At 51.4% G+C, this 24,164-nt stretch overlaps 1 protein-coding gene across 1 annotated transcript in view; it reads left to right on the forward strand.

Moving 5' to 3' along the window:
- The first annotated feature begins 4,485 nt into the window (after window positions 1-4,485).
- PACSIN2 (protein kinase C and casein kinase substrate in neurons 2) overlaps window positions 4,486-24,164 on the forward strand; it is a 136,130-nt gene continuing 116,451 nt past the window's right edge. Inside the window, exon 1 of the mRNA XM_058741114.1 lies at window positions 4,486-4,629. The gene's annotated coding sequence lies outside the window, so the exon portion shown is untranslated. The remainder of the gene's footprint in view (window positions 4,630-24,164) is intronic.

Here is a 24,164-nt window from a genome sequence, read left to right on the forward strand (position 1 = left end):
ATAAAAGCAATGCCACTTTTGGGGTGCCTGGGTGGCTCAGTCAAAGCACCCCACTTCAGCTCAGGTCATGATCTCCCGGTTCGGTTCGTGGGTTCAAGCCCCGCGTCGGGCTCTGTGCTGACGGCTCAGAGCCTGGAGCCTGCTTCGGATTCTGTGTCCCTCTCTCTCCGCCCCCTCCTCTGTGCGCTCTCTCTCTCTCTCTCTCTCTCTCTCAAAAATAAACATTAAAATAAAAAGAGCAATGTCACTTTTTTGATGAATGCACATTCTGTGACCGCTGCAGCTTTTTTTTTTTTTTTTTTTTTTTGATTAGCTTTGGTATCTAATTTCATTTGGCAACAAGGAAATCTGGAATCACAGAAATAGTTGCATATGGTAACTTTGTAAAACAAGAATTTGTTTTACAACCAGGAGACACCCTTCCATTTGGCTGATCCAGGAGCCTGCCAAGGGAAAGATGACGCTTTGGATTCAGCATGGCATCCCTCCTGGCACCCAGGACCTCTCATCCTGCTGAACTGCAGGAACTTAAAGAGGGAGCTCGGGATGCGCTGAGAGGGCTGGGGATGCGCGGCTATGTTCACTGCAGGGTACGATGCATCACATTAAGCCTGGGCATTGTTAGGTCTTCCTCCAGTTTCAAAACATTCACTTTATGTACTGATTTCCTTGTTGCCACTTGTTCCCTACTAAAGTACAAATGGCAACGTTGTAGCCTTGAACACAGCCCCACTGGCTTTTGCCGGGAGTAAGAGTCAGAAGAACCCTCTGGGAATAGGAGGAGCTTGTGGAAGATGGGGTGATCCCGATGCAGGGTGTCCTGGAGATGCCCACTTTGGGAAACACCGTCCAGCTGATGCGACCATATCCTGCTGACTTTGGGCGGGAGCAGGCTCCCATCCTGCAGAGTCGGCTTGAACGTGGCACGCGCAGTGAGTGCAGCTATGTACTTGACAGTACAGTTTTACGTGAGCCGACGTGCACAGGCCAGAACGGAACAAAACGGAGCAAAGCAAGAAAGGCCGGGATAATTGCCTCCTAATCAATGACACATTTGCAAGGAATCCAGATCTTATACAACTTGGCAGGGAAGAGCTTCATTCTGAGGTGTATCCAGAAACGTGCTCCTCTAGCCTCCACTTAACGCTTTGGGGTCTCTAAAATATTAATAGTTGATGCAGAGTACACGTTCCTGCATCTGGTGTATTGGGTCACAGTTAAAAAATTTAAAACATTAAATATATCCTGAGGCACTCACTCAACCACTGCTGACTGCCAGGATCCGTCCTAAGAGCAGGTATGATCTCATGGATCCCTGAGGTTTCCCTAAGCATTGGATCCTATGATTTCCCCCATTCTGCATTTTTTAAAAGTTTATTTTGAGAGAGAGAGAGAGAGAGAGAGAGAGAGAGAGAGAACATGAGTGGGGCAGAGAGAGGCAAAGAGAATCCGAAGCAGGCTCCCTGCTGTCAGTGAGCTCCTGAACTGCAGAACTGCGGGCCAAGATCAAGAGTGGGGCCCTTAACTCACTGAGCCACCCAGGTGCCCCACTCCCACCGCACCCCCTTTTTACATTTGAGAAAACTGAGACCTGGCAGGGGGGCCGGGGTGGGGGAGTGAAGTGACTTACCAGCACCCACAGCTATTCCCTGCACGGCTGCCTTCCCCACCTTAATTCTCATTTCTCCTCATGCCTGCAATGCTCTGGCCAAGCAGAACCCTCCTCTCTTCCTGGAGAGCAGGATTGCTTGCCTCTGGGCTTTTGCTCTCATCGTTTCCGTTCACCTTGGCTCAGTTAAATATCACTGCCTTCAATATTGTGGCCCTCCCACTGGACAGGTTCTGGTTCTCCGGGATCGCTGCTGTCCCTTGATGGGGAGGTCTCTTCCAGACTCGATGTCTTTGCTGGGTCTTCTCAGGTCCGTCCCTCCCCAGACTGCCAACTCCCCCCACCCCCCACATCCTAAACATTGGACTTATTGTTTTTAAAGTTTATTTATTTATTTTGAGAGTGAGAGAGCAGAGGAGGGGCAGAGAGGGAGGGGGAGAGAGAATCACAAGCAGGCTCCGTGTTGTCAGCACAGAGCCCACTGTGGGGCTCGAACCCACGAGCCATGAGATCATGACCTGAGCTGAAACCAAGAGTCGGATGCTTAACAGACTGAGCCACCCAGGCACCCTGACGTTGGAATTATAGAATGGATGTCTGTAACAGCTTTTGATTTTTTTTTTTTCTCCAACAAGGAACATGTATCTCTGTATAAGACAATTTACCAGCTATGCAACTATATCTGGGTGTTTTAATTTTTTTGCAGAGTGTTTGGATCTCAGTGAAAATGTTTTAACCTGGGCTATGTAAAGTTTATCCAGGCTGCCGAGTGGGGAATGGCTAATAAAGGACTAACTGGGTCGCTCTTGGTTCCAGACCCAGGTAATGGGCACATTTTGTGGGGAGGAGGGACCACAATGTCAGTTGACAAAGCATGGCTGATGTTAACTGCTCAGATACTGAGTACTCACTCCTACATGCATGCTGTCCACACTCTTTTTTGTCCCACTCACTCCTTACCACAACGTACGATGGGCTCTGTTATCACCCCCGTGTCACAGATTGGGACAAGGAGGTGCAGGGAGCTGCAGTGACTTGCCCAAGGCCCCTCAGTGGGGAAGGGTCAGAGACAGGATCTGGCTCCAGGCCAGTATGAATCTGATTGAAGGAGGAGGCTGGATACAATTTTGTGAAATGTTTGTGGGGATCGAAGTTGGGATATTCACATCCCCGGCAAAGGGGAGCACTCTTTGGAAAAATACCACGCTAAGCTGCTGGGACAGAGCGCAAGACTCAAAGGGCTCGGCAACAGTAGCTCAAATTGCTGGTGTGAGAAAATGGGGGGAATTTTGGGTTTGTCCTAAGACGGAAAGGAAGAGACAAGAAAGGAGCCAATGTGTGGAGGCTGGAGCGCTGCTTGGGTCAGGTGGCCAGGAAGTGGCTTCTGGGGCTTGGAGGCCAGAAAGGCTCAGGAGGTGTCTTACTGCCAGCCAGTGCCAGGCTCAGTGCCTCCCCGTGGTGTCCTGTCTGCAGGGACCCCCTTCTAGCCTCACAAGTGTGCAGCGTGAAGGGGGATATGTGTGAGCATGTGTGTGCATGGAGAAGGGGATGAGGGCAAGGACGGAGGAGTATGTGGGGAAGAGCAGGAGGCGGGAGACAGAGGTGACCCACTGGAGGTTTCGGGGCAAACCTCTAGTCACAATTAGCAAAAACAATGCAAAAGAACGAACAGTTTGGAAAGTGAAAAAACACTCTCTTTGCGGACTCTCCCAGAATTTGTAGAATTTGTTTGTTTGAGAGAGAGAGAGAGTGCAGGGAAGGGGCAGAGAGAGAGAATTCCAAGCAGGCTCTGCGCTGTCGGTGCAGAGCCTGAGGCCAGGCTTGAACCCACGAACTGAGATCATGTCCTGAGCTGAAATCAACCGGCTGATGCTCAACTGACCTATAGGCGCCCCTGTTGGTAGTGGAATTCTACAGTCTCCACCATTTTGTGTCCTGCTTCCCCTTTTACCATTCTAGCTTAAGCATGTTCCAGCATCGCTGCACCGTCCTCAGGGTTATTCTCCCGTGGAACCAGCGCAGATCTGGGTTGGGGCGGACTTGGGTTTCTAATCCTGGCTCCGCCCTTTACCCTCTTTACTCCAGCACCACCACCCCCCCCCCCGCCCCCCGCCGTTTAGCTCCCCAAATTGCCTGGCCTGTCTCCAAACCCTCCCTTGGGCATACTCGGATCATCCTCTCTACCAGGATCCTCGGAAGCAATGGTTGGAAAGTGGTCAGCGAATGTTGGTAATTTTGTACTTGTTGTTATTTCTGTCTGCAGAATGGGGCTAATACTCCCATCAAGCAAGGTCAGGTAAGAACCAGAAATAAAGCGCTCCATTGTGTGGGCCATCCATATGCCCTCCCTGGCGGCTCTGTCCACACACACACCCCTCCACCACCACCACTCCTCCCAGGGCTTAAATTAAGCGGCTCAAGAGGAATGTACTCTTGTGGCGGGAATCGGAGGAAGCCCTGTTGACTTTGGCTTCGCCGAGCGCCCTAGGAGAGGAAACTTTCAGAACGACTACTTCCCTGAATTCCCAGTAGGGTGAGGCGCTGCCCCACGGCGCTCCCCACGCCTGGGTGCCAGCAAAGCCTCAGGACTCTGGCCCCAGGACGTGAGCGCGGCGAAGCACCGCCTGGGAGCGACCCCGGGACAGTGACCCCCGGCACCCTATCGGTTGGTTAAGTAGGCACTCCCCTTTGATTGACAGGAGACGCCGCCAATGGTGCCCAGAGGAGGTCCTTTTGGGCGCCAGGGGGCGTGCCGCCTCCCGGCTCCCTGGTCCAATCCGAGATGTGGAAGGGGCCGTGGGGCGGGGCCAGGCGCTCAGCAGCCAATGGGGCGAGCACGGCGGGCGCGTCGGGGGCGGTGCGCTCCTGGCCGGCGGCAGCGGCGGCAGCGGCGGCCGCGGCGGGGCAGGGCAGGGCTGGGCTGAGGAGCGCGGCCGGAGCGAGGGCGGGAGCCGGAGCCGGAGACGCCGTCGCGGTGGGAGCGGGGTGAGCGGCGAGTCGGGAGAAGAGCGGCGGCCGAGGTGAGGGGCGCGCCGCGACGGTTGGGGCGCCGCGGGCAGCCACGGGGGCGTCGGTGGGCGGCCGGGCCCGCGCTGCTCGGCCGGGGGGAAGCCTGTGCGGCCGCGCGGCCGGCGCGCGGACTTCCTGTCTCCGTGGGAGGGGGCGTGTTCGGGGGCGGCGGGCGCCGAAGCGCGAGCTGGAAGGTTCTCGGGTGGGGGTCGCTGGGGAGGGCAGCGCCGCGGCGGGGCCGGCGGGGTTGGAGGCTGCTGCCGAGGGGGCAGGTGGGCGCTCCGCAGACACTCGGGGAGGAGCGGCGGGCGCGCTCCGGGGAAGCCGCCCGGCCGAGGGGCGCGGAGGTTCAGTGGGGGACTCGTGGGGGGCGAGGGCGGCTGCGGGGGAGGAGCGGGGTGGCTGGTAGGCGCCAGTTGGAGGGCAGGCGGGACACCAACGCGGATGAGCTTATTTGGGGGCCCTTTGAGGACTGCCCTCTATTTCCTTCCTTCCCACCCTCTCCGTGTCTCTCCTGGCTCCACGGGGGTGAGGGCGGCGAGGCCTTCCTGGCGAGCAGGTCCTGGGGCAGGGGGGACAGGCAGGAGAGGCTGGAGCTCTTGGCCCCCGTTCCACCCTCGGAGTTTTCCCAGACTGTCAGTGGTTCTTAGAAACGTGAACACGTTCTCTCTTCTGGGGTTTCCGAGCCTGCCCGGGCATCGGAATTGGAGAGGGGTCCCGGATTGGAGAGGTAGCAGTTTCTGCCCCTTAATTTCAGTGGTTCGTTGGGTTTTGGCTCCACTGGAGGCGGGGGTAGGGGGGTGGGGGGGTGGGGGGTGGGGGGGTGGCGGGGGATTTTGCTTTTCGGATGGAGCTGGTCGGGAGGGCAAACTGTGCTGCCTCCTTGAGACCCACGCAGCTGCTGTCTTTGAGGATGCTGCCCTCCAGTTGGGTGCCCAGGGGAAGGTGTCCTTGGAGGTGGGGTGTGTGTAACCGTTCCCGGGTCTTCCCTCCTCTACTGCAACTGTCCTGTGTTTTTGTGGTTGAGGAGGGTAGGCTGCCCAGAATCTCCACGGCTACTCATTACACTGTTTACCAAACACTCCCTGGCTGTGCTGATGAAAATCAAGAGAACAGCTAAAAGAATTCAAACCTGAGTTGCTGACGGTGAGCTCATAGCTTCCTTCCCTCCTCTGCAGTTTTAGGCTGAAGTTCTGTTTTAACCCTCCCGGGATTGCCAGGTTGGAGCCCAGGGCAAGGAAACCAACCAGGTGGGCGCTGGTGAATGCCAGCCCTCCCGTTCTTGCCCCCAGATGTTCTTATTGGACTTGATTCGCAAGCCTGCTTGAAGCTTCCACGTACAGGCAATTGAATAGGAGCCAGGGCAACTGGGGTTTCTCTTGATTCATGTGGGAAACTCATCTGCGTGCATCTAAACTTTCTTCTGGAGCTCGGCATTCTCCTTGGTGAGGTTATGCTACTTGAGATGTGAGGCCACCACATCAAAAACTTTTCTGTGGTGTGTGATTTTCTTTTGACAATTGTCTTCAGGCTTTAAAGAAGCTGGCTGTTGGGCCGGTGATATTGATTACTTGGGAAAGTAACGTAACAGGGAAGAGCAGAAGGGTGATTCGGCCTGTACTCTTTATTCAGGTTTCGGAGAGGAATTAAAAACTCATTTGAACGGAAGTGGCACGTTCAGCTCATGGTGTTTGGGAGTTGGGACTTTATTACTTTCAGTCACAGGTGTATGAGAGGTTGTAATATTTAAATTACCTAAAAGTATGCATCTGTGAAAAAGTGTGTGGGTTCCCGGCACCGCCTGCTCCTGGGAGATAAGGTTGTCTTTCCCTTGTCCTTGATGCCCAATCCAGATCTCCGATAGCCAGGCCATTTCTGGGGTGGGAGCTGAGGGGCATTTGTCCTTTTCATTTTCTTCTCTATATTCACTTGAAAATTGCGTTGACCGACTTAAGGACACGATGCTCAGGCTTCCTGCTTCTGACCGGGTCATCGGTTGATTCTGGGATGTTAAGGAATATCAAAAAGATTCCACAGACGCCTTAATTAATAGTAATGGTGCCTTGCGTTTAGAGATGGGGTAGCTGTTACCCAGTGCTCTTAGGCCACACTCAGTGGAACCTCTGCGCTGACTCGTGCCTGCCTTATCTGCCATCAGATTGTCATGGTCGCTGTACGGAGGCCTCCCCGTAGATTATGGGGGTAATGACCACATTCATGTGAGCCGTGGTGCTGGCTCAGTTTTTTTCCAATTAGATTGTTTGGAACTGCAGTTGGCGTACCTGAAGGCAGGGTGGCAGTGCCTCAGTTAGGAAGTCAGTGTGCATTCCGCAGGTAGAGACCGACCTTTACGGCCCTGGCGGTGATCCTTCACAAACCTGAAAGTATCTTGGTGCCTGAAACCTGACTCCTGATGGGTCCCAGTGGTGGTCCCCGGGGCGGCTGTGTAGGAATTCCTCCAGACGTTTGGTATTGCGATGATTATGTTCTGTCTGCTGACTGCAGACAGTCTTAAAAGAATTCTCCATGTATACTCAGAGGTATTCTGTGCCATGCAATGTTCTTGACGTGTGTGTAGTTCCAGAGGTAACTCTTTAAAGAACAGCGGCCATCTGGGAGCACACACGTTGGTAGTTTGATTAAAAACACACATAAAACAACAACAGAGATGTCCTTTTTTTAGTTATGTGTTGGCTTCCGTTTATTCCCAGAATAACAATTTATTCATTCTGCACGTTAATCTGTTTGCTTAACAGAACACCATGTATTTTTTAAATTCCTAGAATAAAATATTTTGTTTTTTAATTCTTATTTATTTTTATTCTATTTTAGAGAGAGAGCATGAGCAGGGGAGAGGGGCGGAGGGGGGGAGAGAGAGAGAGAGAGAGAGAGAGAGAGAGAGAGAGAGAGAGAGAGAGAGAATCTTAAGAAAGCTCCACACTTATTGTGGAGCCCAACATGGGGCTGGATCCCATGACCCTGGGTTCATGACCTGAGCTGAAAGCAAGAGTCAGAGTCTCAACTGACTGAGCCACCCAGGAGCCCCTGTTTTGTTCTGTTTTTTTAAAGTTTTTTTTTTTTTTTTTTTTTTTTTAAGTAATCTCTACACCCAGCGTGGGACTCAAACTCACAACCCTGAGGGCAAGAATCACATGCTCCACCAACTGAGCCAGCCAGTTGCCCCCAAATCTTTAGTTTTTAATTGAGATATATTGGACATACGTTTATGTGTTTCTCTAAAAAAATTTTTTTTAATGTTTATTTATTATGGAGAGACAGAGCATGAGCATGGGAGGGGCAGAGAGAGGGGGAGACACAGAATCTGAAGCAGGCTCCAGGCTCTAAGCTGTCAGCACAGAGTCTGATGTGGGGCTCAAACTCATGGACTGTGAGATCATGACCTGAGCTGTAGTTGGACACTTAGGCGACTGAGCCACCCAGGCGCCCCTCAGGTTTTATATTTGTAAGGTGAAGGCCTGAGAGGTTCTTCACCTTTTGAGAATTTAATAAAAACTGGGCACTCCTTCCCAGAAAGCACACAGCTTCAGAGGGCTGGGCCAGATTGAGGTCTCTGGGATCACCCCATCTCTAACCCCCTTCACTGCTGATACTCTGTAATCCTATTTTCTCGGTCATCTTTGAGCTAATAATAACAATGACTTGTATTTATAGAGGACACATTCCAAAGCATTTTCACCTCTCTTTTTTTTTTTTTTTTCTTTTGGGTCCTTAAAATGTTTCTGAGTGGTTTGGGTGGTGATGGATAGTCCTTTTCATGATGAAGAGAGGCATACGGGGGCTGGCTATTCCTTTGGTAGGATCACACAGCCAGAGGCTTGTCCTGGGACCAGAACTGGGGCACCTGGTTGCCAGCTTGGGGTTTTTCCATTAGGTTTTGCTTCCTTGGTGGTTGTCATTACCAGTTATGTTTGGCAGTGTAAATATCCCAGGATGTGTCACTTACAGAGGAAACTATTTGCTCATCTGCTGAAAGGGCTGTTTTTTTTTTTGTCGGAATTTGGATCACTGAACACCTTTCTGCCTGACTGTCAAAAGGATTATTTTGTTTTTGTTATGTTTTTCTTGTCATATTTTCATAGGGACACGTTTGTAGGACTTAGGTGTTTTGAGCAGACTCGTTTAATGTTTATTGATTAAAGGGTACATTGAAATGATTACCTCTCAGTTGCTTAGCACTTGAAAAACGTGTGAAGTCAGTGTTAAGTCAGAACTCCAAATGTTTGACTTGTCCATCCAAATATGTACTTCAGATGAGATGTCCCCTGCAGCCTGTGAGGCCCCTCCCTGGGCCCAGAGCTCCTGGGTGGGTTTGAGGGTTGGGTGGGGATTGTGCCAATGACCATGACTTTCCAACAGTGGCTTCTTGTGGCCTTCTGGCCAGAGCCTGAATATTTTAGGGACTGATTTTTTTCAGTTTATTAACAGAGCACAGAGTCTCAGCTCATGTATGCAAAAGAACACTGAATTTTAAAGACTCACGGATGTTAGGTGGTTTATTACTGATGGAAAGAATCGTCGCAGTGAAGATGTTTTGAATGCTCAGATGGAGGTGTAGGATGGCATACAGTAGGTATCCCTCAAACGTGGTGTGAGTATGTGCGTGTGGTCCTGTCTTCTTGTTAGGTTGCACCTGAGACTCTTATTCATCGTCCAGAGGTGGAAGAAGGTATTTGCTCCTTATTTGTTCATTTCACCATGCACTTCTTTGGGAAACCTACAAGGGCGAGGCAGATATGCACCTTCTCCCTGGCGCTGAACAGAAAGCCTCATGCCATGTGTCGGCTTCCTTAAATGAATTGCTCCCCAGAGAGAGGAATTGGTGGAGGCTACAGGCAGCAGTGAATTCTGAGCATTAAGCAGTTGGAAGTCCCCAGAAGTAGCAGCCTGGTCAGGAAATGAGGCTGTCGGAGGGCAAGGCCCATGATGAGGCCCCAGGCTGCCCGCCCCCTTGCAGGGATGGTGTCCAGTTAAACGTGACCTGCCATAATGGCTCCTTCATTAGCTCTGCTGGTATTTACAAGCCCTTCCTCTGACCAGGAAGCTTGCATCTGTAGGTTGGCGCTTCTCTTCCAGTGGCCTGCTCTCTGTGATTTAAATATCGATAAGAGTGGTTGTCAGCTCCATTAGACTGCCGTGTCCAAGTGCCTGCTTTTTATTTTAATTTCACTCCCTGGGGCCGAGAGCGTTTGGAGAGATGTTTGTGGGTGTGGGGAAGTGGGCAATGGGGGGGGGTCGAAGCTGGGAGCATCCTGGCTCCTGAGTGTCCAGTGTGCCTGGCTCCACCCACAGCTCTGGGATCCCAAGATGAAGGTGACTGTCACATTCTGCAGAGGCAGCTCAGTTAAGGAGGCTGACCTGGAAGCAATCACGTTTCACCAGGACAGTAGCAGATAGGAGCATGTACAAAGTAGAGGGGACAGAGGTGGGAGGGTCTGACTGCCCTCAGAACACTGCAGAGAGCTGACCTTCAGGGAGGTGACTTTGGAGGGGTTTTCCAGATCCACAGGTGCTTTCCAGGGGACGATGCCTGGAAGGAGAATCCCAGTCGGGGAGGCACGGTGCTGTCGAGAATGTGGGAGTGTGAGTGGCTTGGGGTGAGAGGAGCCCCTTCAGGTGGAGGGAGGGAAGGCTGGGTGGGCAGGCTTCAGGTTGTGTAACCTGCCCGGCACGCTGGCTCGGGTTTTGGACCTCTTCCTGGAGGACGGGAGTTCAGTGGGGAGCTGTTTCCGGGCAGCAGACACAGCAGGTTGAAGCTCTGCACAGAAAGGAAACGTCAGTTGAGAAGCCTGGGATGCAGATGGGGACGGGTGGTTAGGTAGCTCATTTTCACCAAGGTCACCGCTGTCCCCTGGAGGCTCAGAGATTGCCATCCAGGTTTCTAGGAAGCGGTGGCTGCACTCTCTAACGACAGGGGCTTCCAGAGTGGGATTGGCAACCGACTTGCCTCAGTCTCTTTGCTTATCGTGTTGCTTCCGGTTTTGGTTGGTAATGCAGTGGCTGCCTGGGTTCTGCCTTTTCCCTGTGGTTTTTGCTCACCAATCCATGCAGTCAGTAGGTAACTTTCACCTCTGGTTCCTGCAGGAAGGTCATATTGCACTAAGCTATAGGAGGTAACACGGTTTCAGAGTCGCACAGTCCCGGTTTGAGTTCAGCTCTACCCCTAGGTAACCGTGTCCTTGGCCACATGCTTCAACATCTTCAGAACTGGGCCGCTGACGGCCCCCTCCTCACATGACCTAGGGAGGGCAGTGTGGCCCCGAGAGCTCAGCACCTGTGCCAGCTCCACGGTGCGGGCTCAGTAACTTTGGTCGAGCTCAGAGTCCAAGGTCTACTTAAGTGAATTTGCTGAGTAAGCAAGTGTGCCTATAAAATGCCTAATTTGATGTTATGTTATCCAATTGTATTGCAGATCCTCCTCCACTGTTTTCTTTCCCCAGTGAAAGTCTGTTTGGTATATTTGGACCTTTCCTTGGTGACCCGGGTCATAGGGACGATGTCGGGTTGTCGATGGGGGCAGGGCCTCTGGCCATGCATGGAGTGCCGCCCGCCCTGGCACTTGCAAGGCCTGGCTCCTGTCTCCTTGCCGCCTCTCTGCTTCTGTCTGAATCTGCCCTTCCTGTTGGGGCGCAGGCCGGAGGGCGGTCCAGCCTCTCCCGAAGCCTTGCTCCTTCTGGGAGGGCGAGATTCTGTGCCTGAGTTGAATGTTCTAGGTGGTGGAGAGCCTGAGTCTGAGATGACGGGCCGATGCTATGATTTAGTGACTCTCAGATTCGAAGGCGCATGTGTGAGGGTGATGATGGCTGTCACTGAGGTGACGAAAAATACCACGACTTGAGAAAGCCAGTTGCGAAGGTACACGGACACTCGTCCCATGGGGGAAGTGTTAGAATACGTGCAGCGATGGTAGTTAGGGCTGTAGAATCATGGACGGTTTCTCCTTGTGTCCCAAACTGCACCATGACCCTTCTCCTTTTAGAATTAGTATTTGTGCAGGAACTTGATTTTATAATGACAATATATAAAAAACAGCCTGGTTGTGCAGGCATCTGCAGTTTACCAGAACTTTCCTAGAGCTCTCGTTTTGTTTCCAGAGCAGCCTTATTGGTTGGCCTCACTCTTCATTGTTTGGAGGAGGAAAAGAGGGAGGCCTGGGGGGCCGGTGGTTTGGCTGAGGCCAGCCGGCCAGGACCCCGACCGGGCCTCCGCCCTGAGCCGGGCTTCCCTGGGAGCCTCGGTGTGGGGCCTGTGCCGGGGCCTGCAGGCGGCCTTCACAGAACGGACTGCGTCCAGTGTTGTGACGTTTCCTATTCAACCGAATGAAATTTTATTATAAAGCGGTGCCTAAACCATGCTTTGTGAACATTCTCGTATTTGAAACTACAATTTGTGTTCCGTTGTGCCCAATTATGTTGTCGCCAACCGAGCGTGCCAAGTCTGTGAGTTGTGGTCTTCAAGAGGAACCACAGAGCCGGCTGTGCCCCCCGCACGGACCTCCAGGCCCGCTATTAGTGGGTTTTTATAGCTGACTGGTTGTTGGAGGCTGGAGCTGGCCTGCCCGGGTGCCGTTTAGCTTGGATGTGACGGTGTTTCAATCCAGGGAGCAGTTGGGACAGACGTCCAGTGCCAGTAAACGCATCCTCAGCTCAGGAGTCTGGGCAGGTACCAGCGAGGAGGCCCACGACAGTGGGGGTCGGTCGAGGGTGGAGGCCACCACCTGGGACAGGCCTCTGGGTTCTGGGGTTCCCGAGGGACCATACAAGAAGCGTTACATTCCTGCTCCCTTGATTCTTGCAACGAGAGAGCGTTAACTCCACTTCCACGTAAGTAGATCAGAGTTCTGAGAGATGGAGTGACCTTCACAGGCTCACCGTCAGAGCTGACCCTCAGCTTGACTCTGAAGCCACACTCTTCTCACTCATCTGCTGCCTTGAATAAGTAGATTCTGGGTCAGCCACTCTCCTATGAAAATAAGCATTATATGCTAGTGCTCCTTCCCCACCTCTCAGAAACAGAAAAGAGGTGAGTCATGTGGTCTTTTGTTTTAAGATAGGATCTATGCCTGCCACTAACTTGGGTAAGATAATCTGGAAGTTTGTAATTTATATAGCAGGGAGATAAGGGCAGAAAAGGGAGAGGCTTTTCAGTAGCCCAGCTGCTAGGTGTGTGGTCACGGCCTGTCCATCATCCACCTGTCCGCTGCCACTGTCCAGCTCCTGACTGGTGTGTGTGTGTGTGTGTGTGTGTGTGTGTGTGTGTGTGTGTGTGTGTGGTGCTGGGGGGGAGGGGGGACAGCATGCCTGGGGATTCCAGAGCTCCCGGCTTAGGCGTACCCTTGCCTCACCTCCCACTGGCTGTATTTTGAAAAGTGTCATATATTGTTTAAAAACAGCGAGTTGAAGGAGAAATTACATTTCTGTAAAGCACTCATTTGGCACTATGTAAAATTGTGAAAGATACTCACATTTTGTCGCCATTGTGATATCAAATGAAGATCCGTTGTCGAGGTAAATTAGAGCAGATGTTTGCTTGTATGCTGGTGATAATCGTTAAAAGGCTTTTACCAAACCCCATTCTTGTCTTTTTCTTTTAAATACTGAAGGTGCAGAGGTTTTTCTTTTTCTTTTTTTTTTTTTTTTTAATGTTCATTTATTTATTTTGAGAGAGCGTGCACTAGCAGGGAAGGGGCAGAGAGGGAGGGAGAGAAAGAATCTTGTGCTGGTGGCACAGAGCCTGACGTGGGGCTCGAACTCTTGAACTGCGAGATCATGACCTGAGCCGAAAGCAAGTGTCAGACGCTTAACTGACTGAGCCACCCAGGCGTCCCAGAAAATTGAGTTTCCTGAATAAAGAACTCTTTCTGTGTTTTACGTTCCGCATGCATAGGGGTTTTCAGTTTATCTTAGGAGTAGTTGCCACCTGCTAGCTGCCTGCTTTGTTTCAGGCTTCAGGGGAGGCCAGGGAGGTGCATTGCCTCTGTCCGACCTCTGACGTCACCAGTCTGAATGCAAGGACACTGCAGGAGTGAGACCGTGTGCCTAGTCCAAGGTCATTCAGGTTGTAAACAGGGTTGTAAATGGCAGGCACCAACCGCATGTGCCTCTTTTTTCATTAATCTTCGCTGGTAGGAATGCATTATTCAGATCCGCTGAAATATTTTATCTGATGTTTTCCAGGGTTTTACCGTCGTCTTTAACAAGACCTGTAATGATTTTATAATCTTGTGAATGTAATGAGATTAAACCATTTCCGTAATGCTGGCCATTTTAGGTAATTTCCAACTTTTTTGGCTATTGTAGATGAATTTGTAATTTACAGTTTCATTTTTCTTTCTCCATTTGTGTGTTCAGTTCCTGGGAATAAATTCTCAGGAATAGAAGTCCCAGATTAAAGGGTATGAACGTCTTAGAGTGTTGTGAAAGCCTTCTCTGTCGCTTGTGGGCTTGTTTTCCTGATACTTATGGGTGAAAGCATCGAGGGATTCTCTCTCTTTTTTTTAATTTTTTTTTTTTCAACGTTTTTTATTTATTTTTGGGACAGAGAGAGACAGAGCATGAACGGGGGAGGGGCAGAGAGAGAGGGAGACACAGAATCGGAAACAGGCTCCAGGCTCCGAGCCGTCAGCCCAGAGCCCGACGCGGGGCTCGAACTCACGGACCGCGAGATCGTGACCTGGCTGAAGTCGGACGCTCAACCGACTGCGCCACCCAGGCGCCCCGGGATTCTCTCTCTTTAAGATGCCTTGGCCTCTGGAACTTGCAAGGGTCTGTGAGATTAGGAAACTTTCGAGAGGTTTTCTCAAATGAGTCACGTTTCCTTTCTAGGTTTCTGGCTATCGTTCTACTCGAATTAGCAGGAAACAGTCTTTGAAAAAGGCTTTGCTACTTTATCAATCACCCGAGCTAATGTTCTACGTCCCCAAGGTGGTAGATGTTTGTGGCTGCATTCCTCCGTCAGCACAGCGGTCCTGCCGCTCTGGGCCACCACATCTCTTCGTTCTCTGACAGTGTGCGTATCGGGAAGGGCTCTGCTGTGCCAGGTCGTCCCCGCCAGTGTCACTGGGATGTCAGGACAGCCTGGGGATCAAGTGATCCTGCAGATTTTGCCTTGTGTAGCTTCTAGAGGCAGCTCTCAGAGATGTTCCTGGCCCCGTGAATGGTTAGAGTCCAACATCTCAGAGAACATACTGGGAGGTTTATAGTGTTGTGCTTGCTCTCCTTGGTTTTTGTTTCTTTTTTTTTTTTTTTTCCTGTTCGGAAGTTGTTGTGTCCTTCGCTGTCCCTCACCGTGTCCCTTCCCCGAGGGATGGCTGGCTTTTTCATCTTCCACAGTCCCTTAGGTATCCTCCCACAGACTGAGTGGAGTCCTGTTTTCCTGGTGGCTCGTTTTCCAGGGTCTGCAAAAGACCTGCTTATCAGGAACTAGGAGGGGCTCTGGTGGGGAGCGGTGCTGGGCCTCAGGGCCTCCGCTCTCCCCCTCCTGGAGCCCCTCCCTTGGATTCCTGCTGTGCCTCCTTCGTGGCCTCCCATCTCCGGGGTGGGCAGGGCCTGCTTCCCCTTGAGTCCTCTGTCCTCCCCAGGACAAAAACTCTTTTCTTAGTTCTTCTTATCCTGGCTAAGAAAGGCTGACGTCCACAACAGAACAGAATGAGAGACATTAGTATGAGCTAAGGTGGAAGTAAGAGGAAATCATCGCAAACACCACAGAAGCATAAGGAGAGTGTTGTCTCCCAGGCACCAGTGGGTTCTCGCTGCCAACAGTGCAGGACTGGCTTCTCTGGGTCCGCTCAGCTGGGTGCCACCTCCATTCCTGCTTCCCCTCCCCACTCATGTGTATTCTGTCAATAAACCCCAATTTTGTTTTCATTTAATTTTAATTTAATTTAATTTATTTTAATTTATTTTATTTTATTTTTTAATTTTATTTATTTTATTTTATTTTATCTTTAATGTTTATTTGTTTTTGAGAGACAGAGCACGAACAGGGGAGGGGCAGAGACAGGGGGAGACACAGAATCCGAAGCAGGCTCCGGGCTCCGAGTTGTCAGCACAGAGCCCGACGTGGGGCTCGAACTCAGGAACTATGAGATCATGAGCTGAGCCGAAGCTGGACGCTTCACCGACTGAGCCACCCAGGCGCCCCAATCCACCCCAGTTTTAGAGTCATGCTTTGCTCTGTGCTTAGCAGTCTGTGTTTGTATCACAAGTATGGAAACTGTACTTTGCCCTGGTTTCCACAGATGCCTAAACGGGCCTAGGTTAGCTGTTGCCTAGGCAACTTGCCAAGCCTTTGGTTGTGTGTGTGGCAGAGGCTTTGGCAGGGGCTGGAAGGCTCAGGCATCCCTGCAGCTTCTCAGCCTAGCTGGATGGTAACTACCAAGCCCCAGAGGCTCACGCTCTTAGCTTCCCCTTGTCTTTTCCACACTTCCTGTTTTATTTCCCGAGAAATGTCTGCTCAGCTGCCGTGACCTGGCTGGGTGGCGTGGCGTGAGGGCTACTGAGTCTCAGGACAGGCCCTCTGATACCTGACCTTGAGGCATGATTCCTTAGCAGCCTTTGAGCCACGCTTTATTCTGGGTTCAGCAGGGTGCACGGTGGTGGCCCACCAAGTTTCTTCTGCTTCTTAGACCTGGGGCTGGCCACTGGAGCCCCGGGCTGGGCCTTACCTGAGAGTCCCCCGGAAACAGGGCCTCGCGGTGGGGCGAGAGGGGTAGACCTGGCCACGTGTGAGTCATGGGGAAAAAGTTAACGTCTCTTTTTATGAAAAGTGAGTGAAGTGGTTGGTATAATAAATTCCAGACTTGTTTTTGTTATTTTCTCTTTAATGCTGCTTTTATTTCCTTTTGGATTTCTCTCTTCTTGCTCTTACAGGGGGGTGTGAAGTTGCCTGATTTGGGGGGAAAGGCTGTTTTATCACCTCCCTTTATAGCTCAAGACCAGTCATGTGACCCTCCTTGAAGGTTTTGTGTGTGTGTGTGTGTGTGTGTGTGTCTCCAGAATTGTTTTAGACCTGTGCTTTTTGGTCTCTAACCTCCAGCAGGAACGTGTAGTTTACGAAATTCAGAAATGGTTGAGACCAGGGGCTCCTGGGTGGCTCAGTCAGTTGAGCGTTTGTCTTTGGCTCAGGTCATGATCTCGCCATTCGTGAGTTCGAGCCCTGTATTGGGCTCTGTGCCGATAGTACAGAGCCTGCTTTGGATCCTCTGTCTCCCTGTCTCTCTGCCTCTCCCCTGCTCGTGCTCTCTTGCTCAAAAATAAGTAAAAATTAAAAAAAAAAAAAAAAAAGAAATAGCTGAGAATCATGTGCCTTCTAACTGTTAGGAGGCAGGGTGAGGGGACCCCTTTAAATTCCTGCCTTACAAAAACTTAACGTTAGCAGCATGATTGGAAGAGGTGGAGGCCCACTCCCGAGAGATGAACTCTGTCAGCCCTGGGTGCCGGGTGGGGGGAGGCGGCTTTCCCTCCCGGGCTGGAGGTGGCACGTTGCCCCTGTTCAGAGTCTGCAGAGCCCTGCTCTCAAGTCCTGCCGCCGTCTCCTCACCCTCCTCACCGGGGACCCGGGTTGCCTTCCCCTGTAGGAGGGCCCCTCTCTGAGCAGTGGGACGGGGACGAGACTGCTGAGTTCTGGTCACGGGCCAGCGCCGTTTCCTCCGCTACAGATGTATGCAGTGGAAGGGACAGGCTCACAGATCTGCCTTAAAGCCCTCTGGCGCATTGGTGGTCCCCACAGGGACGCTGGCTCCCCAGGAGGTGAGGGTGTGGCTCCAGAGGGATTGCACACTCAGAGCTGTGCCCACCAGGCGTAGTTTGTACACAGGGTTTTCGCTGGCTTTCGACTTTCTTGTTGCAAAGTACATTCCAGAATCCGAACTGCAGATGTAAAGGCTGGGGCCTGCCCACGGCAGAGCCGAAGACTGCGTGGTGGCCAGCCCTTGAGAAGCCTTGTAAGTTCCCCTCTGGTTGATTTTGCTCTGTGAAGTTTGCTGCCTTACTAACATAACCTTGGTCATTAGCGTTCTGAGATGTGGGTGGAACTCAGCGGTATATCCTGACTTGGGTTTAGTTCTGAGCTCTCTTTCGGAATTTCATGACAATAGACTCCCTCCCCCCCCCCCCCCCCAAGAGGTTGCAAGCGTTTTTGCACGCACTTCCGGGGAGTTCATAAACCCTCATTTGTTTATTCAACAATATTTGAATGTCCGCCTCTTGCCAGGCCTGATTCCTAGCACTGGGGTTACAGCAGGAACACAGTAGACCAAGACCTTACATTCTGGTGGGGGACGACTAATCAGGGGACTAGGGATGCTTAGACAACGCATGCCCTAGTGTGGAGGGAAGGCCAGCCTCGGGGCTGGAGGGTCCAGGCCTCATCCCGCCTGCTTAGGGCTTGGCTCCTTCCAGCCTTCACTTTCCTAAACTGTTTTGTTTGTTTGTTTTTTTTTTTTTTTAACTTCATCATTATCATAATGATACTTAAAAATTTAATATTTATGGAGGCTTTTTTGTGACAGGTGCCCTGCTTTGCCATGCGTGATTACCCTTATCCTTATGACAACTTTGTTTTGCAGGTGGGAAGCTGGGCTTAGGTTAAGTGACAGCCCTCGTAGCTCGCCCGGCCGTGCAGTGTGTGTGTTTGATCGGTGAGCAGCTTGGGGTTGTGGAATTCAGCAAGCTAGGCCCGAGGGCATCATCAGAAAGGCCACCGGAAAATGAAGTCTGGCCCTTTTGCCCGGGACATCTCCGTTCTCTGATTTCTTCCTTCAGCGCTGAGTCACAAATGTCTTCTTTGCCTGACTGTCCCGTCCAGTGGTCTTGTTCCAGGATGGAAACGTGGGTTTCAGGCCCCCGTATGGTAGACATTATAGACACTTAATGCTGCCGTGTATACGTGTCTATGCCTTTAGCAAAATGGCACGATCTCATCGCCAGTCCCAGACGGTTGCCTCGTGAATGGCATTTGAAATGCACGTTGTTCACTGCTTGGCTTAAAGGAGGAGGAGATTTATATGCACAACAGATTTTCCACATCAGAGAGTCGTTTTCTTGTTTTTTAACTTCTGAGGCATGGCCCAGAGGACACAGGGACTTCCTGAAAAGTTGCTTCTAAAAAGTTCCTCTCTTCTCTGGAGGGTGGGATGAGGTAGCATTTGCGATCTCGACTGGGCCCCTGACATCACAGAATCGTTACTCTGACTGGAAGTCGCAGGCCACCGTCCTCCTGGCGTCCGTAGCTGCTGGTTCTTTAAATATTTACATTTTCAACGTTTTTTTTTTTTTTTTTTTTTTTATTTATTTTGGGGACAGAGAGAGACAGAGCATGAACGGGGGAGGGGCAGAGAGAGAGGGAGACACAGAATCGGAAACAGGCTCCAGGCTCCGAGCCATCAGCCCAGAGCCTGACGCGGGGCTCGAACTCACGGACCGCGAGATCGTGACCTGGCTGAAGTCGGACGCTTAACCGACTGCGCCACCCAGGCGCCCCTAAATATTTACATTTAATAACTTCATAGCCTGCTTCCTTCTAAGGCTTGCCACGACTTCGTGCCAAACACAGAGCAGCACCTTTAGAGTTATTTTGAAACGTGACTGAGTGCCGGGGTTAAGTTTCTCTGCGGCCAGCTCATACCGTGGAGGGTCGTCGGGTTCTGCTCGGGGCTAAGTCAGCATTGCAGCGTCCGGGCACTTTTCCTGTCGTTGGGTCCCGAGCAGTCCCGAGGCTGGGAGGGGCAAGTCATCGCTTCGTGCGCTCAGAGAGAGCGGGGATCTGAGCGGGGAGGCGTTCTAAAGCGTTTCCAGTCGAAAGGGGGGAGGCGGAGTGGGGGGAGGCCAGATTCGAAGTCCAGTGAGATGGGGATCTGGGGATCGGGGAAGCGGTGGCGGTGGGGGGCGACAAGAGAATCTGTAGGGTTTCTGGGGCGGGGAGGCAGTTCTGTGGCTTCTTGCCCTGACTGGGAGGCTGTGGCTCCGGGGGGGGGGGGGGGGGGCGGATGTTCGGGGGCCGCAGCGCACCCACACGCCTTTTCATCCACACTTCAGTGTATATCAGACTGGGCCCGTGGGACTCCTGCCTGGGGCCCTCTTCCAACGCGACTCTCCCCACAGGGTGAGGAATCTGAAAGGCCAGGGGCCGTGCCTGCCCGGAACCCGTGTCTCTCCTTGCAGACCAGGCGCGGGGACAGAGACCCTGGAATTCTCCCCAGCCCCCTGGTAAGAGCCGTGTGGGCCTCTTCCCCCGCCGCGTCCTACTGAGGGCGGACCGTGCCTCGGTGGACACGCACCTCAGGCTGAGAGGCGACCGGATGGCGGTTGCGTCCGGGTAGCGTCTGTGTGGACGGGGCTCGGGTGTGCAGGCCGGCGTGTTGTCGCGAGTGCACGTGGGGGTCGTGTGGTGCGGGGAACTGCTCCGGATTCCGTGTATGTTTGGTTTCTTGAAGTGACAAAGTCCCTGCTCGGGGGACTTGAGTGTGCTGGGCCCTGCCGTCCTTGCTGCTCGGGGCACCCTGCAGGGCTGGGAGGCGTCCCTCCCTGCTTGACAGCTGGGGTTCGGGGAGGTGGGCCCCAGAGCAGGCCTGGCCTCTTCTCAGCTGTTCTGACCACCAGAGCAGCCGCACACGATGAGATCACTGGTCGGGCCCCGTTTTATCTGCAGTCTCCTTCTGGGGTTTGGCTAATTGAGGTCTTCGGGATCTTGGTAGCATTCTGGCACAGCATCAGAAGATTCCGGTTGAGATCGTGGCCTTCTTTTATTTCCACTTCAGCTCAAGGGACTTCAGCCTGGAAGATTCCCAGTGAACAGTTTTAATGTTGACATGTGAGACTTTTCCTTGCAGCAAAATATAGACACACTGGCTTTGGGGTAAATAGCTCTTCCAGAAACAAGGCATTTCACTTCTTCAGCAGCCAAGCAGCACTCCAGGAACCTTTTGGGGAACATACTTCTTGTGTCTTCTTGTCTCCTGGAAGGGGAGGACACAGTGTCTTGGGTCACTGCCGCAGCCACAGTGTCCCACAGTACACGTGACCTTCCACGGGGCTGTTGGGACCGGGGGTGGGGGTGGGGCGGGGGGCTGCCCCTCCAGGAGTAACTGCCAAGTTGGACGTGAAGACGAGCCTGGGAGCTGCCTGAGGATTGTGGAGCCTCCAGCGGTGTCCCCAGCCCAGTGGGTCACAAAAGCTGGTCTGAAATGGTATTGTCACTAGTCGCCCCTATATTTTAGCTTTAAAATGCCCTTTCTTTTCAGGGGCGCCTGGGTGGCTCAGTCGGTTAAGCATCTGACTTGATTTTGGCTCAGGTCCTGTTCTTACAGTTTCTGAGTTCAAGCCCCACGGAGGGCTCTGTACTGACAGTGGGGAACCCGCTTCGGATTCTCTCTCTCCCCCTTTCTTTCTGCTCCTTCCTGGCTTTCTCTCTCACAAATAAATAAATAAACTTAATAAATAAATAACATTGTCCTTTCTTTTCTTTTTTTTAATTAAAAAATTTTTTTTTCATGTTTATTTATTTCTGAGACAGAGAGAGACAGAGCATGAGTGGAGGAGGGGCAGAAGAGAGGGAGACACAGAATCCGAAGCAGGCTCCAGGCTCTGAGCTGTCAGCACAGAGCCCGATGCAGGGCTTAAACTCACAAACCGTGAGATCATGACCTGAGCCCAAGTCAGTAGCTCAACTGACTGAGCCAGCCAGGTGCCCCTGTCCTTTCTTTTCATGTTTGTGAAAAGAGCTGGTAGGTTTTTTTTTTAATGTTTTTTTTTTTATTTTTTTTTATTTTTGAGAGAAGGAGAGAGAGAGAGAGAGAGAGAGAGAGAGAGAGAGAGAATGTATGGGGGAGGGGCAGAGAGAGAGGGAGACAGAATCTGAGGCAAGCTCCAGGCTCTGAGCTGTCAGCACAGAGCCTGATGCAGGGCTCAAACTTGTGAACCATGAGATCATTGCCTGAGCTGAAGTCAGACCCTTAACCAACTGAGCCACCTAGGCACCCCACAAGCTGGTAGTTTTTAGAGTATTCTTACCTGACAAAAGGTAAGCAGCTTTATGTTATTCTCCTCCCAAATTTTAATGTTTTAAATTTTAAGTCAGCTCCATGCCCAACATGGGGCTTGAACTCATGACCCTGAGATCAAGAGTTACGTGTTCTGCCCACAGGGCCATCCAGGTGCCCTTCCTCCACCCATATTTTAATTTTTTTTTTTAATGTTTATTTATTTTTGAGACAGAGAGAGACAGAGCATGAACGGGGGAGGGTCAGAGAGAGGGAGACACAGAATCTGAAACAGGCTCCAGGCTCTGAGCTGTCAGCACAGAGCCCGACGCGGGGCTCGAACTCACGGACCGCGAGATCATGACCTGAGCCGAAGTCGGCCGCTTCACCGACTGAGCCACCCAGGCGCCCCCCTCCACCCATATTTTAAATAGTTTTATTGAGTATAATCAACAGGCAATAAGATGTGCATATTTAAAGGTTACACTGTGATAAATTTTGCCATGTGACTACACCCATTAAACCATCACCATAATCAAGATAATGAACATATGTTCAGTATTCCTGAGCCACCTTAGTCCTTTCCTACTCCCTACTCCCTGGCAACTGCTGGTCTGCTTTCTGCCCTTGTACGCTAGTTTGTATTTTCTAGAATTTTACAGCAACGGAATCATACGGTATGTAGTTTTTAAGTCTGGTTTCTTTGAGCAGAATTATTTTGACATTGTACATGTAGCGTCTATCACTTTTCATTCTTTTTATTTATTTTATTTTTTTTATTTAAAAAAAAATTTTTTTTTTTCAACGGTTTTTATTTATTTTTGGGACAGAGAGAGACAGAGCATGAACGGGGGAGGGGCAGAGAGAGAGGGAGACACAGAATCGGAAGCAGGCTCCAGGCTCCGAGCCATCAGCCCAGAGCCTGACGCGGGGCTCGAACTCACGGACCGCGAGATCGTGACCTGGCTGAAGTCGGACGCTTAACCAACTGCGCCACCCAGGCGCCCCTGTCACTTTTCATTCTTTTCTGTCGAGTGTTTGGTGATGCCGCAGTTTGTTAATCATTCGCCTGTTGATGGACATTTCAGCTGTTTGTGGTTTGAGGCTGTTGCAGACAGAGCTGCCGTGAACATTTGTGTACAGGTCTTTGTCCAGAAGCTTTCATTTCTCTTGGGTAAATACTAGAGCAGAATGGCTGGATGGTATGGTAATGTTTGTTCAACCTTTTAAGACACTGCCAAGCTGTTTTCTTTTTTTTTAAACATTTTAAAGTTTATTTATTTATTTTGAGAGAGAGAGAGAGCAAGCTGGGGAGGGGCAGAGAGAGAGAGAGAGAGAGAGAGAGAGAGCGAGAGAGCATCCCAAGCAGGCTCCACACCATCAGCACATCTCACAGTATGGGGCTTGAACTCACTGTGAGATCATGACCTGAGCCAAAACCAAGAGTCGGACCCTTAACCGATTGAGCCACCCAGGCGCCAAGCTGTTTTCGGTTTCTAAGGTGCCGCACCGTGTTACGCTTGCCCCATAGTGTGTGAGAGTTGTAGTGCCTGCGTGTCCTTGCCAACATTTGGTATGGTCGGTCTTTAACTTTTGCCATTCTGGTAGGTCTGTAGTGGTGGCTCACTGTGGTTTTAATTTGCTTTTCTCTAATGACTAATGATGGTGAGCATCTTTTCACGTGCTTCTTTGCTATCTGTATATCTTTCTTGGTGAAGTATCTATTCAAACCATTTGTCCATTCTAAAAAGTTCACTTGGGACGCCTGGGTGGCTCAGTCGGTTCAGGTCATGATCTCGCGGTCCGTGAGTTCCATCCCCGCGTCAGGCTCTGTGCTGACAGCTCAGAGCCTGGAGTCTGTTTCAGATTCTGTGTCTCCCTCTCTCTGACCCTCCCCCGTTCATGCTCTGTCTCTCTCTGTCTCAAAAATAAACGTTAAGGGGCGCCTGGGTGGCTCGGTTGGTTAAGCGTCCGACTTCGGCTCAGGTCATGATCTCACGGTCTGTGGGTTCGAGCCCCGCGGCGGGCTCTGTGCTGACAGCTCAGAGCCTGGAGCCTGTTTCAGATTCTGTGTCTCCCTCTCTCTGTGACCCTCCCCCGTTCATGCTCTGTCTCTCTCTGTCTCAAAAATAAATAAACGTTAAAAAAAAAAAAAAAATTAAAAAAAAAAATAAATAAACGTTAAAAAAAAAAAGTTCACTTATTTTTTTTTAGTTTTAATTTTTTAAAAAATTTCTTTAACGTTTATTCAGTTTTGAAAGACAGAGAGTGTGAGCGGGGGAGGGGGCAGAGAGACAGGGGAAACACAGACTCTGAAGCAGGCTCCGGGCTCTGAGCTGTCAGCGCAGAGCCTGACGCGGGGCTCGAACTTGCACACCGTGAGCTGAAGTCAGCCGCTTAACCAACTGAACCACCCAGGTGCCCCAAAAGTTCATTTATTTTTTAAATTATTTTTTATGTGTTGTTTTTTTTAAGCGAGATAGAGCGTGTGCACATGTGCATGTATATGCACTTGTGCAAGGGGGGGGAGGGGCAGAGGGAGGGAGAGAA

The sequence above is a fragment of the Neofelis nebulosa genome, chromosome 8 (assembly GCF_028018385.1).
Source record: "Neofelis nebulosa isolate mNeoNeb1 chromosome 8, mNeoNeb1.pri, whole genome shotgun sequence".
Lineage (NCBI taxonomy): Eukaryota > Metazoa > Chordata > Mammalia > Carnivora > Felidae > Neofelis > Neofelis nebulosa.